We start from the raw sequence: 25,118 nt of genomic DNA on the forward strand, positions 1-25,118 counted from the left end.
GGAGTTGGTTTAGTTTAAAATCCACCCCCACTTCACTTAGTTTGCCCCCTTGCTGTTTACTCCGATTGCGGAAGTAGCTCGGGTGGAGCTCTCCGCACAGTACCATTGAGTACGTCGTTTGCGTAGCTATTTAACTGACATTCCATTCAGGCCAATGGAATGCCTGGAAGCCTCAGGCGGGTGGGGCAGAGAGCCAATCAGGGCGGCTGGCGGGGTGTGGCTGAGTCCCAGGGCGGGGAATCGCGTAATGGCGGACGCGGGCCGGGTGAGCGCGGCTGGGGGCGTAGCGCGCTGAGGGGGGTCCGGCTGTGTGGCAGTCCTTGAGGTGGCCCTTGAGTACAGACCCCGTGCGGAGGAGGGCGGCTGGCCAGCCTTTCCTTCGCTTGGGGCCACCGCGCGAGACCAGGTGAGCAACAAGTCCCCGCGGATGGGCCCCGTCGTCAGGCGCCTGGCCGGGCCGGGCCGCGCCGTGCCTCCCCTCCCGAGTCGCGCAGGGTCCCGGGGGAGTGGGGGCCGCGCCTCCTGCCGCTGCCCCGCAGAAGTCGGGTGAGCGGTCAGCGTGGGATGGCGCCTTACATTACACTCCCCTCCCCAGGGAGGAGGTGGCCCGGAGATCCCCCCGGAGACTTGGAAGGCCCCGCTAGTCTGTAAAGCTGCGAAAGTGCCCTGACTTGACATGGCTGTGCCACCAACTCGCTGTGTGACCTTGGGCAAGTCACTTCCCTCTCTGGGCCCCATTTTCCCCATTTGTAAAATGAAGGCTTTGCAGGCAGACGTACTTGAGATGGAGCTCAGAGGTTGTCTGAGATCTTGGGCAAGTTCTTCCCCATAAAGGTACTAAGGTACTCTTTGAGATTCCTGGCCTAAGTTGCAGACTGGACTGGAGGAGAGGACATGTGTGTGTGTGTGTGTGTGTGTGTACGTGTACTTACGTGTGTGTACAGGATGGCCTGCAGAGTAAGGAGAGTTGGCTAAAGGGGCCCATCCAGGAAGGCTCTGGATGGACCCCAGACTATGATGGGGTGGTGTCTGGTTGTCTTGGTTCTCCAGGATCCTAGAGCCTCTGGGATGGGGGAGTTTTATACAGGTCTCCATAGAATCAGAGAAGAAGGAATCTTTGGAGACCTGGGGGCTGTGATTGAAATTTAGGCCCAGAAGAATTCAGGAGGGTTAGGAGGAGGAGGAAGAATGTTTATGGCTCTCTTACTATGTGTCAAACCTGATTTAGGCACATGTTCTTGGTGAAGTTTTACGGCTGCCCTTGAGAAGGTACACATAAGGAAACTTAAGTTTCATAGGAGTTAAGTAACTTGCCCCAGGTCACACAGTAAGGTCACACAGAGCTTACCAACACTGAAGTGTTTTCTTTGAGAATCACTGGGCAAAGGGGAATTTGCTGTCCACTTAAAGGAAGTTTGCTTTGTCACAGATGGGGGGAGGGGTCTGGTTCCAGGCACTTGAAATGACTTCTGGCATGGAGACAGGCTAAGTCTTGATCCCTGGTTGGTTAATTATAAGTACATACCCTTTGTTCAGTCTGTGAGTTGGAAAGGACCATTTCTAAATTGCAAAGTTCACTTTAAAGTGTGTCAGAACCTCAGAGAACTCAATTTGAAACCCTGACTGCATGCGTGACCTGTATAAGAAAGTTCATCAACTATTGGTGCATAGACTAGACTCTTGTTTCAGAGTGGTGCCAGCCCAGTAACTTTTTCTCCTCACTAAGAAGGCTGTTTCCTTGAGATAGGAAAAATTTCCCATTTGTTAGTGCAAATTTCTTTAGATTCCTGGGCTGAAAGTTTCAATAGCCGACCTCTTGATTAGGTGAAATGTTCCTTTCTTTGTGTTCCCTATTATTTGACTGATAGATGAGTGAAATGGTGGACCTAGAGTGGGTACTGTAAATTGCAGCCCTTAATTTTTCCAAGCCTCAGAGCTTTTGGTTAATCAAAATGGTGGGACTGGCAGTATGTATTGTTCTCATATGTCAATGGTAGGGAAGAAAATTGGAAGAGGAAGTTGCTGAGAAAGAGGGCGTTTCTTAGCAGTAGAGCCAATATGTATTTCTTTGTTTGAAATTCTAAAACCAGAAAAGCAGCAACTGGAGGAGGAAGGAAGGAAAGAACTGTGAAACTCTTCTTCCTGTTGAAATATCTTTAAGGACTGTCCCTGTTACTGCCCCTCTGTCCAAGGCTCTGCTTTCTCAGAAAAATTTAATTGTAATTTGTTCAGCGTTCAGAAGTTATATTCTAGAATGAAAGAATTTTAAACCTTAAACTCTCTGAGATAAATTTTTTTTAAATTAGAACATTTTACTGAGTACATTATTTATGAGTGGATGATTCTTTTTCTCAACATAATTACCAATTGCAGTCTTTGGGTTTTTTTTTTTTTTTTAAAAACTATGGTTTAAATTAGTGGATTTTAGCCTAAGAGGAATTGATCTGTATATTGGATGATGCAAATGTCACCATCACTTGAAAAGCACATAATGGTGTGTTTGGCTTTTGACATTTGTTGAGTCTTCTTTATTTTACAGGATTATGTATGTGTGAATATTTAAGACGTTGAATTTATTGCATGTGAAGATCTACATTCACTCTCAGTATTAGTTATATTTTCTGGATAAGATTTAGTCTTTGGTATACCAGTCTACAGTACCTTGGGGCCAAAAAAAAGGGGACCAAATGTGCTTCTGAATTTAGAATTTTTTGGATTTTAGAAAAGGAATATGGTACATGTACTATGTATTATGTAACATCCCAGAGAGGTGGGGGCAGCACCTTGTAATCAGACATATTACTATTTCCACAGTAAAATGTCAGAATGTTCATACCAACTGGGATAAATAAATACTATAAATAGTCTTATGTCATTTCATGTTAGAATTTGCTGCCAAATGAATAATGAAAAGCTTGTTTTTACAGCCTTTTGGATTTTGGAATTGAAGTTAAGGGACTGTAGATGTCTATGGATAAAACTTAGAACAATTGCAAGGACAAATACTGTAAACCAAGCTAATTTTAAAGTCATAAGTCCTAAAATCAGTATTACATAGAAGAAACTTTTTTTCTCTCTTTCATGTGACAGTGTTATTCTAATAAACATATGTCAATATGCATTTTTTCTTAAGTACCAAATTTTACCTTTTAATACCATCTTTGGTCCGTTTAGATGTTTGAATGACACCTTACCCCTCTTTTTTAAAAAAAAGTAATTTATAGGGTCTTGTGCTCATCAGTTTTTGTATAGCAGTTAAGAGAATTGTACCTTTTCCTATAAGATTTAGAGAAAGACTAATCAGTTGAAGATCTGTAGATTCATGTTTGCAGAATTTAAAGCTGATGTGCTTTAGGATGGTCTTCACTGTTAGATGGGATTTATGTCAACATTTTAAAATTTTTTATTAAGTGTTCACAATTTGTACATCTCCATACGGAGTTATCTAAAATATATTTAATTTAGAATATTGTAAAATTCAAATGTATGCTATGTGAAAAACTTGAGCCTACCAGCTTTATGAATTTGGGTGATTTCCTTAAATGACCAAGGACTTCTAGGAGCAAATTTATAAAAATTCAGTCTAGCTGTACACCTGAAACTAACACAACATTGTAAATCAACTACACTTCAATAAAAAAAATTTTTTTAATGAAAAAAAAGTAAACAAGTAAAAAAAAATTCAGTCCACTCTAATTTTCTTGCACACTTGAACTGTAGAGTGAGGTGGACTGGTATTGCTGGAGGTCAAAAAACTGTTTCTTCTCTTTAAAAAAAGGCCCATGACAGCATGACTGAGAGATTCTGGCCTTCAGGACAAACAGCCACCTCAATTCATCCTCCTACTTGGAGTGCCTCCATAGTTCCTGAAAATGGTGCTTTCACTGTCTGAGAGATAGAAGGGGTGTGGGACTGTGTATCAGGAGTTGCAGGTGCAGTTGATGTATGCTTGGACTAGGGAATAGGAGCAATTCTTATCCAAGCTACCTCAGTTTCTTCTGTTTCATAAGCACTGATAATATTACAAAAGGATTACAAATCAATGAACAAACATACTATTCCAAATTACTCTGTTGTGGCTGTGGATAACCTTTTTAAAACAGGAACTGTGTCTCACACTTCTTTTGTATTCTGTAAAGCCTAAAGGCCAGGGCCTCGAACATCCTGCATCAAAATTTACCATTAGAAAATAAATTATATCTAAAAAAAAATGTATCTATCTACCTATCTGTCTGTCTATCTATCTATCTATATATATCTGGGAGCTGTGATGTCAGTAAACAACCAGTTGAGAACTATTGGTGTAAGCATGTTGTAGGTGTTGAATAAATATATGTCGATTAATTTGCTATATTGAACCTTGTGTGAATTGGGTAGGGTGAAAAGGACCCAGATTTTTTTTATAAAGTAAAACAGCTTTCCAAGATACCAATACACATTAAACAGTTGGCAGATCTGGACCCATAGTCAGCTCATTGCCAGTTACTCTGCCAGCATCACCACCTAGATTTTGTAATCTAGGCAGGATTAGATACAGTCTTGTAAAAAGGCAACTGAAAGTTTTGTTTAATCCTTGGGTGGTGCTAAGATAGACTGGAGTGACAGTTGGTAAATTGGGAATAGGTAGAAATGAAAGAATTGTTGGGGATTTGAGTCGGAGAAGTGGACTGCTGAGTACCAGTGATGCCAAGGGAAGAAGTGGAAAGTTGTAATTTAAATGCATCTCCAACACGTAACACGATGTATGGGACATAATTGGTGTTGCCTCGTTTTTGTTGACTGAAGAAACGAATGGCTCTTCGTTTAGAAAGAGGTATATAAACTGTGAAATAAGATGTTTCCTCCTATCCTTCAGAACTGAGCTAAGATGTCATCTATTTCCATGAATCATTCCTAGGAAAAGTTGAATGACTCTCTTGTGTGTGTTTTCCTTTATTAAAACATTTATCAGATAGCAGACAAATTATAAAACTCTTTCCCCTACCTGATGGTGAGCTCCATAAGGCCTGGACTATATTGTTCATTTTTGTATGACTGGTGCTCAGCACACAATAAAGGCTTAATAAATGCTAGTGATGTTTAAACTAGGCCTCTGTCTTCTACTTTATTCTTGTAGGCTTCTGTTTCTTCCAGTTCATGGTCTTTCCTTTTCAGTTCAGATCAGCAGACATTTATTGAGAGGTAGGTCTGTCTTGGACCTTGGAGCAGGGTTTTTAATCCTTGGCACTATTGACATTTGGGGCTGGATAATATTCTGTATTGTGATAAGCTGTCCTGTGCATTGAAGGATGTTTAGCAGCATCCCTGGTCTTTTCCAACTACCTAGTATACTGCAACCTCCCTGCCCCAGCTGTGACAACCAAAAATGTCTCCAGATGTTGTCAAGTGTCCCTAGGGGAGCAGAACTGCCCCCTGTTGAAGCTATGTCAAGGGTAGAAGTGGTGGAGTCATAGAGGGACTTGAGTATAGTTGTCCTCAGGTGTGTACTATCCTTTCATTCCTTCTTTCTGGTTATAGTCTCTTATCTCTGACTTTTGGATGAGAAAGATAAATGAGGGAAATCAGAAAGTGACAGCCTTAAAATAGCTACATTATTTTATTCTGTTCAAATTTTACTTTATTTGGTTTAAATACATTAGAGCTGTACAGAGAGCTGAATTATTTATGCAGATTTATGTAAATTCAGTTTCTGTCACTCATTAGATGGAGTAAAGAACTACTAGACTATTACTACCTTGCATGAAAGACTGTTTCTCTGAAAAGCTAATAGCTGAAAAGTTTAACACCTAAAGAATAACCAGCATTGGTTTTATAGAAAACTTGCCAGGACTTGTCAGGATTCTTCTTTGCTCATTTTTGAGCTTCATGGCTAAGATATTTTATATCTTTGGATGTCCTCACATAGATATTTTATAACTCTAAAAAATATTTAGCTAACAGGTGTGTTTTTCTAAGCTCAGTATTTTTTGTGATAGGTAGATTGGTCAAGGCAGTGGTCCTTGGTCCCTTTGGGTATTCATAAAATGATGACAAGTTTGTAGTAACATTTGGGGACTTCACTCCTTTGGCCAGCCCTCTGCAATATAACATAATCATTCATGTCTTAGTCACCATTAAAGTGAAGTTGAATGAGGGTTTTTTTTTCCTATTCATTTGAAGTTATGAATAGTACTCTAGAGAATTCAAATGTATAGTTATGAATGGTATCTCAGAATAGTTACCGTTTATGTAAATGAAACACACTTCTTAACTTAGAAACCAAACAGAATTGAATTAGAAAAGAGAAGAATAGAACCAAGAATTGTCGAATGCTTGCAGAAGAAATAATGTTCAGATATAGAAATATTTCAGAAAAACTTGATCTTCATCATGATCTCTATACACTCATAAAGAAAAATAGTTTGAGATTGATGGGAGAGGCTATTAAACTTTGCCTATGATACTACTTTTCGAACTGTTCCTCTTTTCTGGTAAAATATGGAAAAGTCTGAGACATACTCTCAGTTGTAAAACTAATTCCAGTTGAACAGAATTAAGTTTCTTATTTTTAGAATATAGAGGCCCTTTTGGGAAAAAGCAGTGGTTCAGCTCAGTTCCAATTTGAGTGACTATGTGTATGTATATGCACACATACATACTTAAACACCTATTTATGGTGTGGCTTACGGAGACATTTAAACTTTGTAATTGACATAGTAAAGTAACGGAACATTTCTTTTACTCTCACATATATATAACTGACAACTTTTTCTCCCCTGATTATATCATTTTTCTAGCAAGTACTCTGCCAGAAAGCTTTCTCTCAAATCATATCTTGAGAAATTGTTTTTAACTGTGTAGAAGGAGGTCTTAGGTCAAGCCCATGATGTTCCCTTCCATTCACAATTGAGAGCTGTAAGTAAATTTCCCTTTGTAGAATTCTGATCGTCTTTAAAGAGTAGTATTCCTGATAACAAAGCCATTTGTGGAATTATGAGAAATACAAGACCTGCTTTGCCCCCTTTTTACTTTTAAAGTTCCTTCAACATTCATTGGATGATAATTTGCAAAGCACAGTCTCCCACTTTGATATGTGTCATTACAGTCAGCCCCTAGCCCTTGAGATAAATTGTTATATGTTAGTAGCTACACTTTGTACAGATAAACAGGCTCAGAGAGGTTAAGTAACTGCCTTAAAGACACTCAGCTAATAAATAGCAGATTTGAAATTGAACCCTGTCTCTTTTAAATGAGATTTTTTGCAGGTAAATTTACGTACAGTGAAATGCATGGAGATGCAAGGATATAATTAGATGAGTTTTGACAAATGTAAACACATGTGTGGCCAACACCCCAATGAAGAGAGAGAATGTTTCCACACCCTCCAAAGTTCCCTCATACCCCTTCCAGTCAGTTTCTACTGTCTTACAGGCAACCACTGTTCTGATTTATGTCCTATATATTAATTTTGCCTCATACTATATGCATTCTTGTGTCTGAATTCTTTTCAACATAAAATTTTTGATGTGTATATTAGTATGAACCCATGTCTTTTGGTGCATATCTAGAGTTCTTTCCAGCACACTGCAGTTACTGATTTGCTTATTCTTATATCATACTCTTTTTTTTTTTTTGCTTTGGTATTTGCATGTAATTTACTTCCTTTTTCTAATGTATTAAATTTACTTGTTTTTAAAATCTCTTTGAAATTACAAAAGTAGAGGTGGGGGTATAGCTCAGTGGTAGTGTGTGTGCTTGGCATGCATAAGGTCCTGGGTTCAATCTTCAGTACCTCTTATTAAAAAAAAAGAATCACCCATAATCTCACTAGTTAGCATTTTGATATGTATTCCTCTTTCTCTGTATTTTGTTTACCATAGCTGAGACCATAGTTCAGTGATTTTTAGGCTTCCATTCTTATTTTAGGTTTGTCACATCCTTGTTAATCAGTTCTTGTTATTTCAGGGTTCACGCTTGTGGCCACCCCAAATCTGAGTATCTAGCTGGCAGTTACCTTGGCTGGGCTGGCCATATATCAAGCAGACTTTTTGAATACTTAATGTACACTCCTTCATCACTCACCTCATTCTTGGTACCCAAACACCCAGCATTTCTCTCAGGATAGGAGGCAGTATAGTTCTGGGGTTATGAGTATAGATCCTGGAGTCAGTCCATGTGGTTTCAAACGTAGGCGCCTCCGCTTACCAGCTCTGTGTGTAGCCTTGGGTAATGACTCTCTTAGCTTCAGTTTTCTCATCTGTAAAGATGGGGACCTGTTTAATTTTACTGTAAAATATGGAGTGTATCTGAGAGGACTTTGGAAGGATTAAATGATATCATTACTTAGTCCACTGCTCAAATAAAGTTAACAGTTGTTGTAAATTAAGACAGTGAGTGGCATGTTTAGTTGGATATGTCATTTATGTGGCCTAGAATTCTCCTGCTTGTGGGAAAGAGATGAAAATGTTAACTTCAAAATTTAGGGCTATGTTAACCAAAATTTATAATTTCTCTTAGGGAGGTGGTTCTTAGGGAAATATTACCTATGAATTTGTTTAGACTATCTTCAAATTATTTTTTCTTACATTCTGTATTCCCCATCTGAGTAATGAGTTTTATTACTTTATTATATGTTAGATTGCATAGTAAACTATTATTTTTATTGGTCCTAATAAAAGCAGTAGTACTGGGTAATAAGTGTCTCCTGTATGCCAGGTAGTGCATATCTCCATCCTTATAGCGGTGAGTCTCAAAGAAATTAAGTAACATTCTCACCATCACACAGTTAAGCCTCCTGGGACTAGAATTCATTTACCTCCTCCTTTCCCTTCTGTTCTTTTCTGTTCCGTTCCCTTCCTTTTTTTGACATAAAACTCCCATCTTTCTGATTTTAAAAGCTGACCTTAAATTTAAAAATATATATATACTTTATTGTTTCTTTAGACTTCTTTTCAAAAAAATTTTTTTTTATTTTTGGGGAGGAGGTAATTAGGTATTTGTTTATTTTTTAATGGTACTGGGGATTGAACTCAGGACCTTGTACATATTAGGCATGCCCTCTACCCTGAGCTATACCCACCCCTCACCCTGTTTCTTAAGACTTTTAACTGCCTTATAACTTATAAAATTTGATACAGTCTCTGTTTACAGTCTCACACCCTCCTTGTTTCATATTAATGTGTCCTTTATACGTCTGTATGTTTTTTAAAAATCTGTATGCATACATAAGCTCCTCTATCTTTTTTTGGGGGGATGGGTATCTTTCTAGGCCTTACTCTGTCTATTTTACCTCTTTTATGCTATGATGGCCACAACTGCACATTCTATTCTAGGTGCACATACACTTTGGTTTGTACAAGGGCAGGATAATGTGTTCTGTGTTTCCAAAGCTTTCATAGTAACAACCAGTATTTTGTTGCCTTTTTGTAGCTATATTCAGAATAAATCCAGGGACTCTGAAACCCTTTTCTTACATTGTATCAGGCAGCTTTAGAGCTCATCATCTGATAATTATAGTTTGGACTATTTTTGCAATACTGCATTACCTTATTTTTGTCTGCATGGAAGCTATTTTCCACATTTCTCAACACTGCTTTGTACCATCATACTTCTAGCTACTGCTTTAGTTAAATTTTTTTTTTGATTTTATTTATTTGAGGGAACGTAATTAGGTTTGTTTGTTTTTAGAGGTGGTACTGGGGATTGAACCCAGGACCTCCTGCATGCTAAGCATGCGCTCTAGCGCTTGAGCTATATCCTCCCCCTTAGCTACTGCTTTAGAGTCATCTGCAAACTGGGAAGATTTCACTGGACAGTTTTTTCTAGGTAATTTCTAAAAATGTTACTTGTGATAGGGTTCAGCATCAGTCCCTGGAGTACCCCTTTGTTTATATATCTTTATCTAGAGAATGTGTTATATCAGAACTCTCTTGTTTCTGTTTCTAAATGAATTCTTTGTGGGGAAAAATTAGCCTTCTTAAACCGTATTTATTTGCTGTTTTCAGTGGCCTTCGGAAGAGTTTTTTAAATTTTTAATTCTATTTAATTTACATTATATCACATATCCTCTCACTTCAGATATGTGTGTGAGTTACCTGAAGCTTACAAACAGTAAGTTCTCTGAAGGGCTTTGCTGTATTTAATGTTCATTAATTAGATAATGCTCAGTGTTGGGTTATTAGTTTAACATTCAACAAATAACTATTGAGCACCTGTGATGTGCCAAGTACAGAGACTACAACTCAGTGACTAAGACAGGCAAGGCCCCTGCTCTCATGCAGTTTAAGGAGTCTTGGATAGACAATAAACAAACACATGAATAAAATGTTGAGATTGTGGTATGTTAGGAAGAGAATGAAATAGAGTGCTATAATAGAGGTAATGGAGGAACTTAGATAAAGATGGTCAGGAAAGGCTTCTCCCAGAAGGTGACAAACTGAAACTGAAGGGTGAAAATGAACCAGCCAAATGAAGAGATGAGGAAAGAGAGTTCCAAGGTAGAAGGAGCTTTAAGGGCAAAGATACTTCAAAACTTTGTAGGGCTGATAAGGAATTTATATTTAAGTAAAATGGGAAGTCTTGATGAGTTTTGTTTTTTCAATTGAGGTCTTGAACTTTTTTTTTAACCTTTTAATGCAAATTTTCAAGCATATGAAAAAGTAAAGAAAATGTGTATCTATTTCTTAACTTCAACAATTATTAATGCATGGCCAATCTTTTTTTCTTCTAATACCCTATCTTCTCCCCTATTGTTATTTTTTCAACAGTGTAGCTTTTATTTAATTTTTTTAGCTTTATGAGGTATAATTGACAAAAATCTTATATATTTAAGGTACATAACATGATAATTTGATACATATATACATTATGAAATGATTAATCACAATCAAGCCAATTAACATACATATCACCCTACAGAGTAACCATTAATGATATAACTTTTATTTAAAATTATTATCCTGCCTATGGACTCCAGCAATTTAAATACTTGAATTAGCAGTGCTTTTATTTCATTTTTACAACAGCTTTATTGAGATATTATTGGCACACAGTAAACCACATATATTTAAAATGTAAAATTTGGTGAGTTTTGACATATGTATATACCATTATAACCACCACCATAGTCAAGATAATGAACATATTCATCACCCCTAAATGTTTCCTCCTGCCCCTTTGGGTTTTTTTTTATTGAAGTGTAGTTAATTTACATTGTTGTGTTAGTTTCAGGTGTACAGCATAGTGATTCAGTTATACGTAGATATATTTTTTCATATTCTTTTTCATTATAGGTTATTACGAGCTATTGAATATAGTTCCCTGTGCTATACAGTAGGACCTTGCTGTTCATCTATTTTGTATATAGTAGTTTGTATCTGCTAATCCCAAACTCCTAATTTATCCCTCCCCCCACCTTTGGTAACCTTGTTCTCTATATCTGAATCTGTTTCTATTTTGTAATTAAGTTCATTTGTGTCATTTTTTTAGATTCCACATATGAGTGATATCATATGACATTTATCTTTCTCTGACTTCACTTAGTATGATAATCTCTAGGTCCATCCATGTTGCTACAGAAGGCATTATTTCGTTCTTTTTCATGGCTGAGAGTAGTGGTCCATTGTGTGTGGACAACTTCTTTATCCAGTCATCTGTTGATGGACATTTAGGTTGCTTCCTTGTCTTGATTTTTGTAACTAGTGCTACTGTGAACATTGGGATGCATATATCTTTTTGAATTAGAGTTTCCTCTGGATAGATGTCCTGGAGTAGGATTGCCAAATCACATGGTGAGTCTATTTTTAGTTTTTTAAGGGACCTCCATACTGTTTTCTGTAGTGAATGCACCAACTTAAATTCCCACCAACAATGTAGGAGGGTTCCCTTTTCTCCTCACCATCTCCAGCATTTATTATTTATGGACTTTTTTGGCAGGAGGTGGGGGGTTGGAGCTATACCCTCCCTCCCTATGGCCTTTTTAATAGTAGCCAATCTGACCAGTGTGAGGTGATATCTTATTGTAGTTTTGATTTGTATTTCTCTGATAATTAGCGATGTTGAGCATCTTTTCATTTTCCTGTTGGCCATCTGTATGTCTTCATTGGACAAATGTCTGTTTAGGTCTTCTGCCCAGTTTTTGATTGGGTTGCTTGTTTTTTTTGTTTTTGAGTTGGATGAACTGTTTGTATATTCTGGAAGTTAAGCCCTTGTCAGTCACATCATTTGCAAATATTTTCTCCCAGTTCATAGGTTGCCTTTTCATTTTGTTCATGGTTTCCTATACAGTGCAAAAGCTTATAAATTTGATGAGGTCCCATTTGTTTATTTTTGCTTTTATTTCTATTGCCTTGGTATACTGACCTGACCTAGGAAAACATTGCTGCAATTTATGTCAGAGAATGTTTTGCCTATGGTCTCTTCTAGGAGACTTACAGTGTCCTGTCTTAGGTTTAAGTCTTTAAGCCATTTTGAGTTTATTTTTGTGTATAGTGTGAGGGAGTGTTCTAACTTCATTGATACATATGAAGCTGTCCAGCTTTCCCAACACCACTTGCTAAAGAGACTGTCTTTTTTCCATTGTATATTCTTGCCTCCTTTGTTGAAGATCAGTTGACCATATGTGTATGGGTTCTCCTGCTCATTTATAATCACTCCCTCCTGCTCTGATGCCCACTCCCACACCCCATTACATAGGCAACCACTGGTTTGCTTTCTATCAGTATAAAATAGTTTGAATCTTCTAGAATTCTATATAAATGTTATCATACAGTATGTGCTCATTGACAGTGGGAGGGTGTCTGGTGTCAGGATTTCATTCAGGATAATTAGTATGAGATTCATTCTTGTTGCAAGTATCATTGGTTGCCAAGTAATAATCCGGTAGATGAATATACTAATTGTTTTATCTATTCACCTGTTGATGGTGGACATTTGGGTTGTTACGACTTTTTGGCTTTTATAAATAATGATGCTTATAAGCATTCATGTACAGATTTTTTTGTCTGGACATATGTTTTCATTTCTCTTGAGTATATACTTATGAGTGGATTTGCTGGGTCATATGATAACTCTTTGAGGAACTGCCAGACTGTTTTCCCAGGTGGCTGCACCATTTTACGTTGCCACCAGCAGTGTTGATTACAATTTTTCAACATCCTCACCGGTATTTCTTATCTTTTTTTTTAATTACTAGTTTTTGTTTGGGCTTATTTTTTGATGGGGTGAGGCAGTTAGATTTATTTACTTATTTTTAATGGTGGCACTGAGAATTGAACCCAGGATCTCGTTGCGTATTAGGCACACACTCTACCACTGAGCTATATCCTTCCCCCCTGGAAACTCTTAGCTTTTATGACAAAGCATTGTTCTAGTTCTCCTTCTGCCTTCCTTGATACTTTCTTCTTTGTCAATCTCCAAGTTGTCCTCTGTCCTTGCCACTCTGTTTATGCTTTTGTGTTAGGAGGTCATCTCATGTGTATAGACAAGACTCATGTCTTTAACTACAGCTTCCACGTATTAACTCCCAGATGTGTATTTCCATCTCTGAACCCCAGTCCCAGAATTCCTATTGAATCACTCCACCTAGATATCCCTTCTGTACGTCCAGCTTTTTATGGACTGTTGGTTTTTGGCAACTAGTGGTCAAATTAGTACAGCTTGTTTCCTCTTTGCTTAAAGACATGTTTATAGGTTTTAAGGATGAATTTTTAATAGATTTTTAATGATGGAATCTTTGCTTTTCTAAGGAAGATGCGTAGCATACTGGGCAACATTTTCCTTCAGGACCTTAATGTCCTCATAAATTAAAACAAGGAGGCTAAGCTTTTCTTCTGCGCACTCCCCTCCTCAAGCCCTCTGACTTGCTACCTTTTATCCTGACTCACATATTTCCATTTACTCATTCATTCAGTCATTTATTCAGCACATTTCAGGGCTACTGTAGGTCTGCCAACATTACCAAACACTGGCTCTGCTATTTTCCCAGTTCACTCAGATGTAAGGCCTTGGTTACTATTGACTTCTCTGGACTCCCTGTCTCTTTTCATGCTAAGACACTCTCAGGTCCCTCCCTGTCTTTTTCTCCTGCTACTCCAGTTCCAGGTCCTTTTGCCTTGACCATTGCTTCTACTTCCAATCTCCCTACCCAACTCCATTCTGTTCTTCTTTGCTTAAGAGAGATGTAAAGCATCTTCCTAAATATTCTATACTCTATAACTCCACTTGTGGGACCCTTATCACTTACTGACTAAAGTACAAACTCAACTTGATATTTAAGATTCTGTGACCTGGCCCTACTTGTCTTTCCAGCCTTGCTTCCTGCTACTTTTGTAATAATGTCCTCATCTCATTCCCCAGAAACATCTCATTATTTTCTGCTTATCTGCCTCTGCTCACACTGTCTGTCCACTTCAGACATAATACTCATTGTCTTTACATGTCCAAATCTTGTTTTTAATGTTTAGTTATATGGCACTCCTCTATGATGCCTTTTGTGATTTACTTAACCAGAAGTAAACCATAACTTTATCACTTTTACTTTGTTTTATATTTATGTACTTATCTCATCTCTCCTATATGATGGAACTCTTTAAGGAGAAACTATTTCTTATATCTCTGTACATCTTCTACAGTGCTATGGCCTTTGCACTTAGTAGTTACTCAGTAAATACTTGTTGAGTGAGATAATTTTGCAAATAATATTCCTGGAGGCAGGAAACTAGATTGTATGACCTTTTGAGGTACTTGCCAATTCCATGACTTATTTTCATAGATTTTTGTAGATTCAAGAGCTGAAAGTGTCCTTATAGATACATTTTTCTCCTATTTAAAAAAATATATGGGGAAGGGTATAGCTCAGTGGTAGAACACATGCTTAGTATGCACGAGGTCCTAGGTTCAATCCCCAATACCTCCATTAAAAAATAAATAAATAAACCTAATTACACACCCCCCAAAAAGAAAAATTGCAAACGTGTACAAGTGTAGAGAGGATGATATAATGAACCCCTGTATGCTCATCACTCAGCTTCAACAATTACAACTCATGGTCAGTCTTGTACTACAGTCTGTACTACCACCTACTCTCTCATCCTCACTGGATTCTCTTGAAAGAAATCCCAGACAGCTTATCATTTAAATTGTACAAATTTCATTATGTAGCTTTAAAAGATAAAAGATAAGTACTCCTTTTTTAAAAACAAACACAGTATGCAGTACATATCAAATATCCAGTTAATGTTTATATTGCTTTCTCTCTCTCTTCCTTCATCTGTGCCCCCTTTTCTCTCTAAACATTTGGTTTATTCAAATCAGGTTCCAGAAAAGGTCCATACATTTATTTGGTTTATATGGCTCTCAAGTCTCTTTTAATCTTTGGGTTCTGTTACCTCTTTTTTCCATATATATATATGCATTTGTTGTTATTGTTGAAAGCAAGTCGTTCTGTAGGTTTCCTATTCTGGATTTTGCTAATTGAATTTTTACAGTTTATTTGTTTTTCTGTCTCTTGTAATTCCCTGTAAGCTGGTTTTTAGATCTAGAGCAGCATTGTCTAATAGAAATATTCAAGCCTCAAATGAAATTTAAATTTTCTAGTAGGCACATTAAAAAGTAAGAAGAAACAGATGAAATTCATTTTAATAATATTTTTTATTAACCTGATAGTTGCAAATTATCATCTTAACTAATGTAATGAATATAAAATTATTACAATATTTTATATACTAAATCTTTGTAATTCGGTGTGTATTTTATACTTACAGCACATTATCAGTTTATTTATTTATTTATTTATTTATTTATTTATTTATTTATTTATTTATTAAAGCATATATCAATTTAGATGAGCTAGCTACATTTCAAGTGCTCAATAGCTACATGTGTGTAGTGGCTACCTATTGGATGGCACAATTCTGGAGGCTTGACCTAAGTCAAGTTCCTGCTTTGGCAGTGTAATACAGGCAGCCTATAATGTCCAGATGTCTCTTTTTATTTTTTAAGTGGTCATGGATAATGATTACCCAAATCCTTTATTTTAGTAGATGTTTGCAAAATGATGATACTCTAGTTCTGACATTCTTTCTTCATTTAGGAGCTGGAATATTTTTAAAAAAACTTCCCTAATTAGCTCTTTGGTCACTCTGAGGTTTTTGACTTGTACAGGAAAGGCAGGATAAACACTTGTTTCTTTACTTTTATTTCTTTATTTGTGTGTTTTCAAAATGATGAGTTGGTTCCCTGGTATACTCCAAAAGGGATCAGTGAGTTTTTTTTTTAAAGCATCATTATGAATTAAAGGGTTTAAACATATTTGATATGTTTTAATCAATTGTAGTTATTCTTATTGATGTTCAATTTGTCCCATCTTGGATGAGTGGGAGCCTCTTTAAGTTGGCTCCTGATGCCTTTTGGACATAACTACAGTAGTTTTCGATAGTGTTCCTTGCTTTCTAGTATAAGATGTTCCAGACTCACATTTCCTGCCCTTTAGTCAAAGAGCTCTGGATGCTTTTAGTGAAATACTGTATTAGAGGCCACATTTATTGCCTAGGAAACTGAAGGCTGGAGAACTAGAGTGATTTAACCAAGGTCACACAGATTTAGCAGCATAATCTGACCTAGAACCCTGGACTTCTGGCTCTTAGCTCTATGCCGTTGCCACTTTGCCTTGCTTCCTCTACCTAGTTTCTGTGACAGGTGTTTTAACTGCATTTGAGCTTCTACTCTAGGCCATCCAGGGAAGATAGGTTTTGTGGGTCATCATTGGATATACAATCAAACCTCATTAATTTGGGCTAATTGGGGTAAATCCTAGTAAGAGTGTTGTGTGTTGTTTTTCTTTAGGTGCAGCTGTTACTTTGAGTCATAACTGAAACTAGGCTAATAGTGTTACGAGGTTATTTTGTTAGATAGAGGTCCCTGTACCTGGTTTAATAAATAGATGAGAATGAAGTGCAATTTAACTCTAATTGTATGTAAATTAGACTCCTGAAATGCTTAAAACAGCTCATTAGACATTTCTCCCTGCGATCTTATTTATACAGTGTTTCCTTAGCCAGACTTTTCTTTATTATAGAGTGCAGAGGTAAACTTTAGCTCAGGTCTGAGTTTGTCTCAAGTTTCGAATGTGTGTGGAGTCTATATTAATAAAGTGTTGCCATAAAGTTCAGAGAACCTTAGTATATTTGAGAAAGTACAGAGGAAGAGCACCTGGAAAGTGAGACAGTTGGCATTTTCAGCCTACCAGAATGCGACTCCTTGCATTTGAAAGTAAGCCCAAAGTGCTTTTGAAAGTCGAAGAGCTTTCAGAAAGCTCATTCACCTACCTGAAAAGTTGTGTCTCTCTCTAGGGCCTCATTTAGAGATAACTGTGTATATTGAGAGACAGAGAATCCAGGTGTGCAAGGGTTGACAGTGTTGCCTGTTGGCTCTGTAGTGCAGAGTAAGTCACTTGACCTCTCTGAGCCTCAATTTATTCATCTATAATGAGGTAATTAAAATTGGGAATAGTAATACATATTCTTTTTACCTCACACACTTGTGAAATTCATATCAGCTAATTAAACAAATGACAGTAGGTATTATTGAATTAATGGAGATTATATCAAAGTGCTTTTTTAACTAGAAGTTTTGTATGACCATAAGCATTATTAGAATAATATAGATTAGATGCACTAATACATACTAATGAGCAAAAGCATGATTGCAGAAGGAGGAGATTCAAGATGTCTGTCCAGAACTTTTAGCTGTTTTACGACAGAGGCATACAGCACTCACACCTCAGGGGCCTCTGACAGCATCATGGTTTATAGCATAATACCACTGCTGATGGGAAGACCCTGAGTTACCAAGAATAGGTTAAATTATATTTAGTATATTCTGTTTAAGAAATAATGTATATGCACAATATATTTTACAGAGATTTTCATAAAAATGACTTCAAGAAGTATAGTGTCTAGAGAGTTATTTCCATTATCTGACAGTTCTACCTTACATGGAGTCTCTTGTTCTCTAAAAGCAGCTAACACCTGCACTAAATGCCAACAACTTACATTCTTTATCTATATTTACTCCTGTATTTCTCCCAATAATCCCATGACGGGAAGAAATTAAGAAACCTGCCCACAGTTCTGGATTAGGATCCTGGATTCAGGGGAACAATTCCTGTAAAGAGCATTACTGGGACAATTGGTAGAATTTAGGTTTGGACTTTATGTTAGATGATAATATTATATCATTGTTAAATTTCTTAAAGTGATAACTGGACTGTAGTTTGTTCTGCAACCTACCATCAAATGGTTAAAAACTTAGTAGTAAAGTTGTGTGTGTGTGTGTGTTTAGAGAAGAGGGGAATAAAAGTAAATATGAGAAGATGTTCATAATTGGTGAACCTAGGTGAAGGGCATAGAGGAGTTCTTTGTACTATTCTTGCAACTTTTCTCCAGGTTTGAAATTATTTAAAAATAAAAAGTAAAACCAAAAAAAATTTCCCAAGGACACACAGCTAGAGTTTATAAGGGTTGAGATTTCAACTCCAGCCGTTTGGTTCCAGAATCCGTGTTCTTAATCACTGCTATTTTGCTGTTATATTCATGGTGCTAGATAAATGAAGTAAATCTGTACTAAATTTTAAGTAAGTGGGACTGTGATTGGAACCTGAATATTGAGCTGTTTTAGCAGCTCTGCTCCTGGTTCTTGAAGAATAGGTTGATTGTATACTTTATTGTGTAAATCAGTTCACTTAAAAATTTTTTTAATTGAAGTATAGTTGATTTACAGTGTTATATTAGTTTCAGGTGTACAATATAATGATTTGATATTTTTTAAACCAGTTCACTTTTTTAAGAGTAACAGGGAGCACTATTAATAATTACTCTGGGACAACTGATGGAAACCAAAATGATGGACACCCTGGAAGAACACCTGTTGGCAGAGTTATTTTTAACAAATGTGACAAGACATAAATAATTGCTTCATTATAATTGAATTTTATTTACCATGGATTCTTGTTTACACAGTACACTTTTTTCTCCTGCCTACAAACCTTAGGCCTTCACTTGATTCATTTTCATATTTTTTTTCCTCTTGATTTTGTTAATTCTTTTGCTTCCTTCCAGACCACTGGGAAATACTCTTTGCCAAACTTCATTTCCTCCAAGTCTGAAAAGTATCACCAGGAATTTCTGTAACACTTGTCTAGTTTTTTAAAATATTGGTGTTTAAAACCATAAATCCCCAAACAACTTTATTAATGTGATTTCTGTAAGAAGAGGAGCTAGTAAAACGCATCTGTATTACGAGATTGGTAGAGAAGTATTACTGTTGTCCAACTTCCCGTAGCTATTTGGGGCATGTGTATTGTATGGTACTGGAGGCTGTGATAATGCTTGGTAAGAAGGATTATACCAGTTTAGAATCAAAGGCAAATGTGCTATTTTACTGATCCATTGCCCAGGTAGTTAGTGTCCATTGCTGTTCTTCTGATTGTGCTTATTTGCAATAACGGTCTCCTGGACTGTGTCCAGTTAAAGATGTTGACCTTCACTGACAGAGGACTAGTATTTTTGGTCAGTCCCTAAACAAGCTTTCAAAATGATTCTAATACAATCTGCTTTGGATTTTTAAAACTCAACTACTTCCTCTTTGCTTCGTCATCCTCACACAGAATGAGCATCCACTCAGGCAGAAGGTGGGACAGGGCAGGGACTCTGAAATTTAAATCAGATAGTTTTCCTTCTAGTTAGCTACTATGTTATAAGGTTTGGGGAAGAAGTGGATAAAACAAATGACTAGCATACTTTTTTGGGGAGAGGGCATTAGGTTTATTTATTTGTTATTTTAAATATTTATTTATTTATTTTAATGGAGGTACTGGGCATTGAACCAAGGACCTCATGAATGCTAAACGTGTCCTCTGCCACTGAGCTATACCCCCCCATACCTTTTATTTTAAACTACTAAATTTGACTCTTTTTTCTTAAATCATGAAATATGCTTTTATAGTAAGTCTTAATTGCATTTTTATTTTTAAAAGTAATGTGTATTTTATAGTTCAAAGCTGTTAAATTTCTTATTCCTGATTTTTTCTCTAAATTCAGTGAATTGCTATTTTTAAATGGGTAGTGTTTTTGTTTTTGTTTTTATATCTAATTTAATGAATGAGAGTTGCCTCTGAAACAAGTTTTTATTTAATTTAAAAAGTGGTCTGTATTTTAAAGACAAATGAGTATGTTATTCAGGTCAACCATATATCAATCAAAATAATAAAGTACTTACCAATTTTGTATTTTTTATTTGATGTAGTAAATCAAGAAATACTTCTGAGAACATATTATGTACAAAAGACTGTGATAGATAGACATGATCCTCTGTCCAGAAGAAGCCTATATATTCTAGGAACACGGAGGCACATGAACATGTCACAATATTGTGATATCTCAGATCGTTATATTTTGGATCCTTATCTCTGCCCTTATTCTAGTCTTCTAGCCATTTTTTAATTTACAGTGGTGTATTAGTTTCTGGTACAGTTTGTTCTTCATTGGCTCCCACTCCTTTTCTCCTTGTCTTTTCTCTGATTCTTACTTCACAATCAGCAAGAGTCAGAAAGACCTTTTTATTTTTTTAAGATTTTTTTTCTTAGAAGATTCTGTTCATCTTTCTATCCAGTTATCCAGTATTTATGAAGAATTGATGGTGACAGAGTGTTCCTTGGCACCTCAGGATTTAGGAGATACTACCTTCCCTCAAAGAGCTCACAGTCTATCCCTGTTATAACTGTAATGTGGGATGGATGCTGTCAGAGAGGAAAATAGAGTGCTGTTGAAGCAGTAGAGAGCTTAATTCTTTCTGGGGAAGAGCCCGGATGGCTTCATGGAAGTAGTTACATTTGAACTGGGCAGGGAAGGATTAATAAAATTTCAAGAAGCAGGAAAAGAAAAAGAACTGAAAAAAAGGAAGGTATTCCAGGAAGCAGGAAATGTCTTGATTGAAACCACAGGCATGAGAGTACAATAGTGGCTGAAGTGTAGAGCTTTGGAAAAGTGTGACCAGCAAGGAGGCTGAAAAAGTATATTGATATCAGATAGTCGGAGGCCTTAAGTACCACAATAATTGTTCCACTCTGATTTTTCTGTCTCAATCTAGTCCTTCTAAAGTCTCTAACTCACCTTCAGTTCTCAGATGAAAATTTGCAGGTTTGCCTGTGTATTAGGTGTCAGTATGGCTGAGATTTGGTTATACAGTTTTACCTCCCTCTGTGCTAAGAAAGACCAGTCTTCATCTGGCTGATTGTTGGGAGGCAGCATTCTGAATGACCTCGAACCATTCTAGACTTTCAGAGAAGGGATTCGATCTCAGTGTTTTTGAACAATAAAAAGTAGCATCTTTCTACAAAAAGGGTTGGAGATGCTTAGCCTCATTAGCAATTAGGGGAATGCACATTAAAACTACAGTGATACACTGTTTTATGTCTATCAGATTGGAAATTAAAGTCTGACCAAAAATGTGGGTAAGGATATGAAACAAACAGAACCCAGCAAGCAGTAGTGTAAATGGGTACAATTATTTTTCGAACCAATTTGGCATTATCTCATGATTGCAGATGTGCTTACCCTATGACCCAGCAATTCCACCCCTAGGCATCTACCCTAAAGAACTCTTGCACTTGTGTAGCAGGAGACATGTACAGAAATGTCCATAACAACAGTTAGCATTAGCAAAAACAAACCAAAAATCCAAACTGGAAAAAATCCCAATATCCATCAACTCTGAATTGGATAAATAAATCATGATGTGGCCATACAATTGAATACTGTGTAACAGTGGAAATGATTAAATTACAACTATAGCAACATCAATGAATCTCAATAAATCGTAGAGTGAAAAGTTGCAGAAGAATATATGTTACGATTAGATTCATGTAAAGTTCAGAAACATGAAACTAAACAATATAATGTTTAGAGATAAATGTGATAAAGTTATGCAGAAAAACAAGGGAATGGTAAACACAAGTGTGGGCATAGTGTTATAGTGAAAAGAGAAGGAGATGGGTTTGGGGAGAGACATGCAGGGAACTTTAAAGCTAATAGTCATATTGTAAAACTAGGTGGTAGGTACGCTGATATTGGCTGTGTCACTATTCTTTATACCTTACATATTAATTTAAAAAATTAATATCTATAAATTTTAAAGCATTAAGAAAAGGTTGGTGATACTTGATCTAGTCTAGTGTTCCCCCTATTCTGCTTTCACACATAAACACATTTTTCAGAATGTAAAAACTGAGGCCCAGAGAGATTAAGTAATTTAATTGTTCAAGAGAGAAAGCTTATCAGTGACAGGTTGGTCTCAAACTCAGTGTGGAGCAGTTTCTATCATTTTATGTTGCAACTTTCCCATAATGTAGATTGTATCAATCTATTAGAAGTGCTTCCATTTGGATTACTGCCTCAGTCTTTCTCCCCTTCATGTAGTACGTTCTCCACACTGCTGCTGGAGAGCTTTCTAAATGCAAATCCGATCCAATCATGTCACTCTCTGGCCTCAATCTTAAGTAGTTTCCAGTAACCTTCAGCACATTCCAAGTGCTATAGTGCAGCATATGAGGCTCTGTGCCTGAGTTTCTGTCTGCTTTATTAGCCTCTTCACTGGTGTCTTCCTGCGCCTCAGCCACCAAGCTATTTGCTGTTCCTGGAACACTGTTGTGCACACGCTGCTCCCTCCACCTGAAACTTCTTTTAGCCAACTCTTTTTGTCTTTTAAGACACACTTTCTTAACTGACCCCCTTCACCCCCAATCTGAGCCAAGTGCCTCCATAACACCTTGAACTAACATTTATGGTCACATTTATCACTCAGTATTACTGTCCCCCTTTTAAATTTGTCTCCTTCAGTAGCTTTCAAGCTTCTGAGGCCAGGGGCAATATTGAATTATACCCTTTGTGTGTGGCACAGTGCCTGGTATGTAATGTTCATTGAATGAATGAACAAATGAATGAATAATTGGATATCACTTTATACAGATCCCACATATAGTTGGAAGTTGTCATTTGTTTGCCAGATTCTCACCAGCTCTCTCTGTGTTTATAAAGACAGGAAGGAAAGGAAAAAAGGGAAAGAAAGAAAGGCGAACAAGCTAGTGGGTGAGTAGGTGGGTTAGGAAGAAGTACTGAGAGGAGGGAAGCAAGAGGTTGACTTGGGAGGGAAAGGAAAGGTTCAGAGACTTAATAACATTTTAGGCCAAGTGCCTGGAGAGTTTAATAACAGCCTGGATTTCTTTCAAGTTGTGGACATGTGCTGATTTTCATGACTTACCCTATTCTGACCTTCCTTAGCCTTTTTGGGAATTTATCTTCTTTGGCTGATAACTCTATCGTTTATCTTTCTTTCCATTAGGTAGTAAGAGCTTTGAGATGCATGAATAGAAGGGAGGCAGCAGATAGCTTATGTTGCTCAGGGTGACCTTGGTTTTTTAATTTTATTATTATTTTTTAATTAATTTTTTTTTTTATTTTTTGCCTTGGTTTTTAATTTATAACATCTCACTCTATCACTTGATATTTCCTAGGGCTTAGAGAGTATATGTAGATACTGTCTTGTGATCTGGTGAGCTACACAGAATCATAATTCTAAAACAGAGTTTGAACTTGAACTATTCAGATTGGGTTCTCTTCCCTCAGGAAGAGGTGCTGTGAGACTGGAGGTCCAGACACCCTCACCATCCTCACCTTCGTGAGGGTCAAAGCACAAGAGCCACTAACTGTAGCTTCATTCATTGATAAATATTTGTTGAGCATTTTCTTTGTGCCTATCATGGTGGTAGGAACTAGGATCAGAGATGACTGATCACCAGCCTCAAATAATTCACAGTCTAGTGGAAGAGCAAGTAAGAAAACCAGTCATTTTAATGCAGTGTGATGGGATAGGCATACACAGGATGTTGTGGAACTTTAAAGAATATGTGGGGTAGGGGTACCAAACTCTGTTGGAGCAAGGCATGTCAATAGATATATAACTTGAGCTCAATCATGGAAGATCCTAGAATTTGGTGGGGGTTGTGGTGAATGATTAGACTGGAGCAGAAGTATGGAGGCAAGAGAGAACATGATGTAATGGGGAGCCATGGGCAAGTCTATAGGAGTTCAGGGAAGGATATGTTTATATGAAGATGTGACAGGGGATGAGACTGGAGCCATATAAAGGGACCATATTGTGAATGACCTTTTCTACTTTCCTAAATAAAAAGGATTATCAGTAGAAGTGTTTTCATTCATCTAATGTTAGATGTTTTTCTTACTGTTGTCTCTTGAGCAACTGAGTTTTAGCTAATGTTTTATTTCTTTGGTTTGTTCTTTTTATGATAGCTGAATTTGGAGCCTTCTTTTTATGCTTTAGGTAACTCCACTTTGAGTACTATCTAGTCAAACCCCACACTCAGGCATTGTGGAGTGGATGATGCATTGCTGTGAAGGCAGCTTGGAAGGGGGAGGATTTAAATGACCTTCAAAGACTAATGTCAGGCCCCCATGTCAATGTCATTGCAATTCATGCATGCATGGAGAGTGGGAAAGGGAACTTAATTATGGAGGAGGGGAGCCGTAACCCTGCTTGAATGGGTAGTTGAAAGTCCTGGACCCGCCCCTTAGCCTCAAAAAAGAACTTACTTACATTTGCTGCCAAAGAGGTCATCGGGAGAGCCCACATAAATACCATCCTCCCTCTGGAGTGTATGAGCAAGTCTTATTCTTTTGCTTCCACAGGTGCAGAATAGGTTCACCAAATAGTATTCTGATCTCTATTGAACAGAATTTGGCATCTTATTGTCCTTTTCCAGAAAATCAGTCCCTTTAAAGCATGGAACATGGCAATTTTAGGTCAGCAGGCATTTAAAGACATCTTTTTACCTTTCAGGGGCTGGCCTAATAAGCTATATTTTGTACAAAAATACCAGTGTTATCAAGATGAGACTTGAATCATTTAAATCTTGAAAGGGGCTTAGTTTTAGCTGCTGTTATATCTTTTACTTGTGAAATTACTTCTTGTTGTCTTTTAATGGCACTCTCCTCCTGGAGGACTGTGATCATCAGATATCAGGCTTCATTCCTTCTGCTAACCTTTGGTAACTGTTCAGAATTCATTAC

The 25,118-nt window shown here is 37.2% G+C and overlaps 1 protein-coding gene and 1 long non-coding RNA gene across 5 annotated transcripts in view; one reads left to right on the forward strand and one right to left on the reverse strand.

Moving 5' to 3' along the window:
* Nucleotides 1–25,118, forward strand: part of WASF2 (WASP family member 2) — a 77,591-nt gene that overhangs the window by 16,988 nt on the left and 35,485 nt on the right. For 2 of the 4 annotated variants that reach the window (XM_072975001.1, XM_006196847.4), the window contains exon 1: nt 225–406. The exons of the other annotated variants lie outside the window; for them this stretch is intronic. The gene's annotated coding sequence lies outside the window, so the exon portion shown is untranslated. Of the gene's footprint in view, nt 1–224; nt 407–25,118 lie in introns of those variants that run through there. 4 annotated transcript variants of the gene reach the window in all.
* On the reverse strand, nt 18,946–21,258 carry LOC140700949 (uncharacterized). Its single transcript, XR_012079711.1, has 2 exons — nt 21,147–21,258; nt 18,946–19,137 (listed from the first exon to the last, which is right to left on the reverse strand). It is a non-coding gene; the product is annotated as an uncharacterized lncRNA (long non-coding RNA).

This window comes from Vicugna pacos, chromosome 13 (assembly GCF_048564905.1).
Source record: "Vicugna pacos chromosome 13, VicPac4, whole genome shotgun sequence".
Taxonomy (NCBI): domain Eukaryota; kingdom Metazoa; phylum Chordata; class Mammalia; order Artiodactyla; family Camelidae; genus Vicugna; species Vicugna pacos.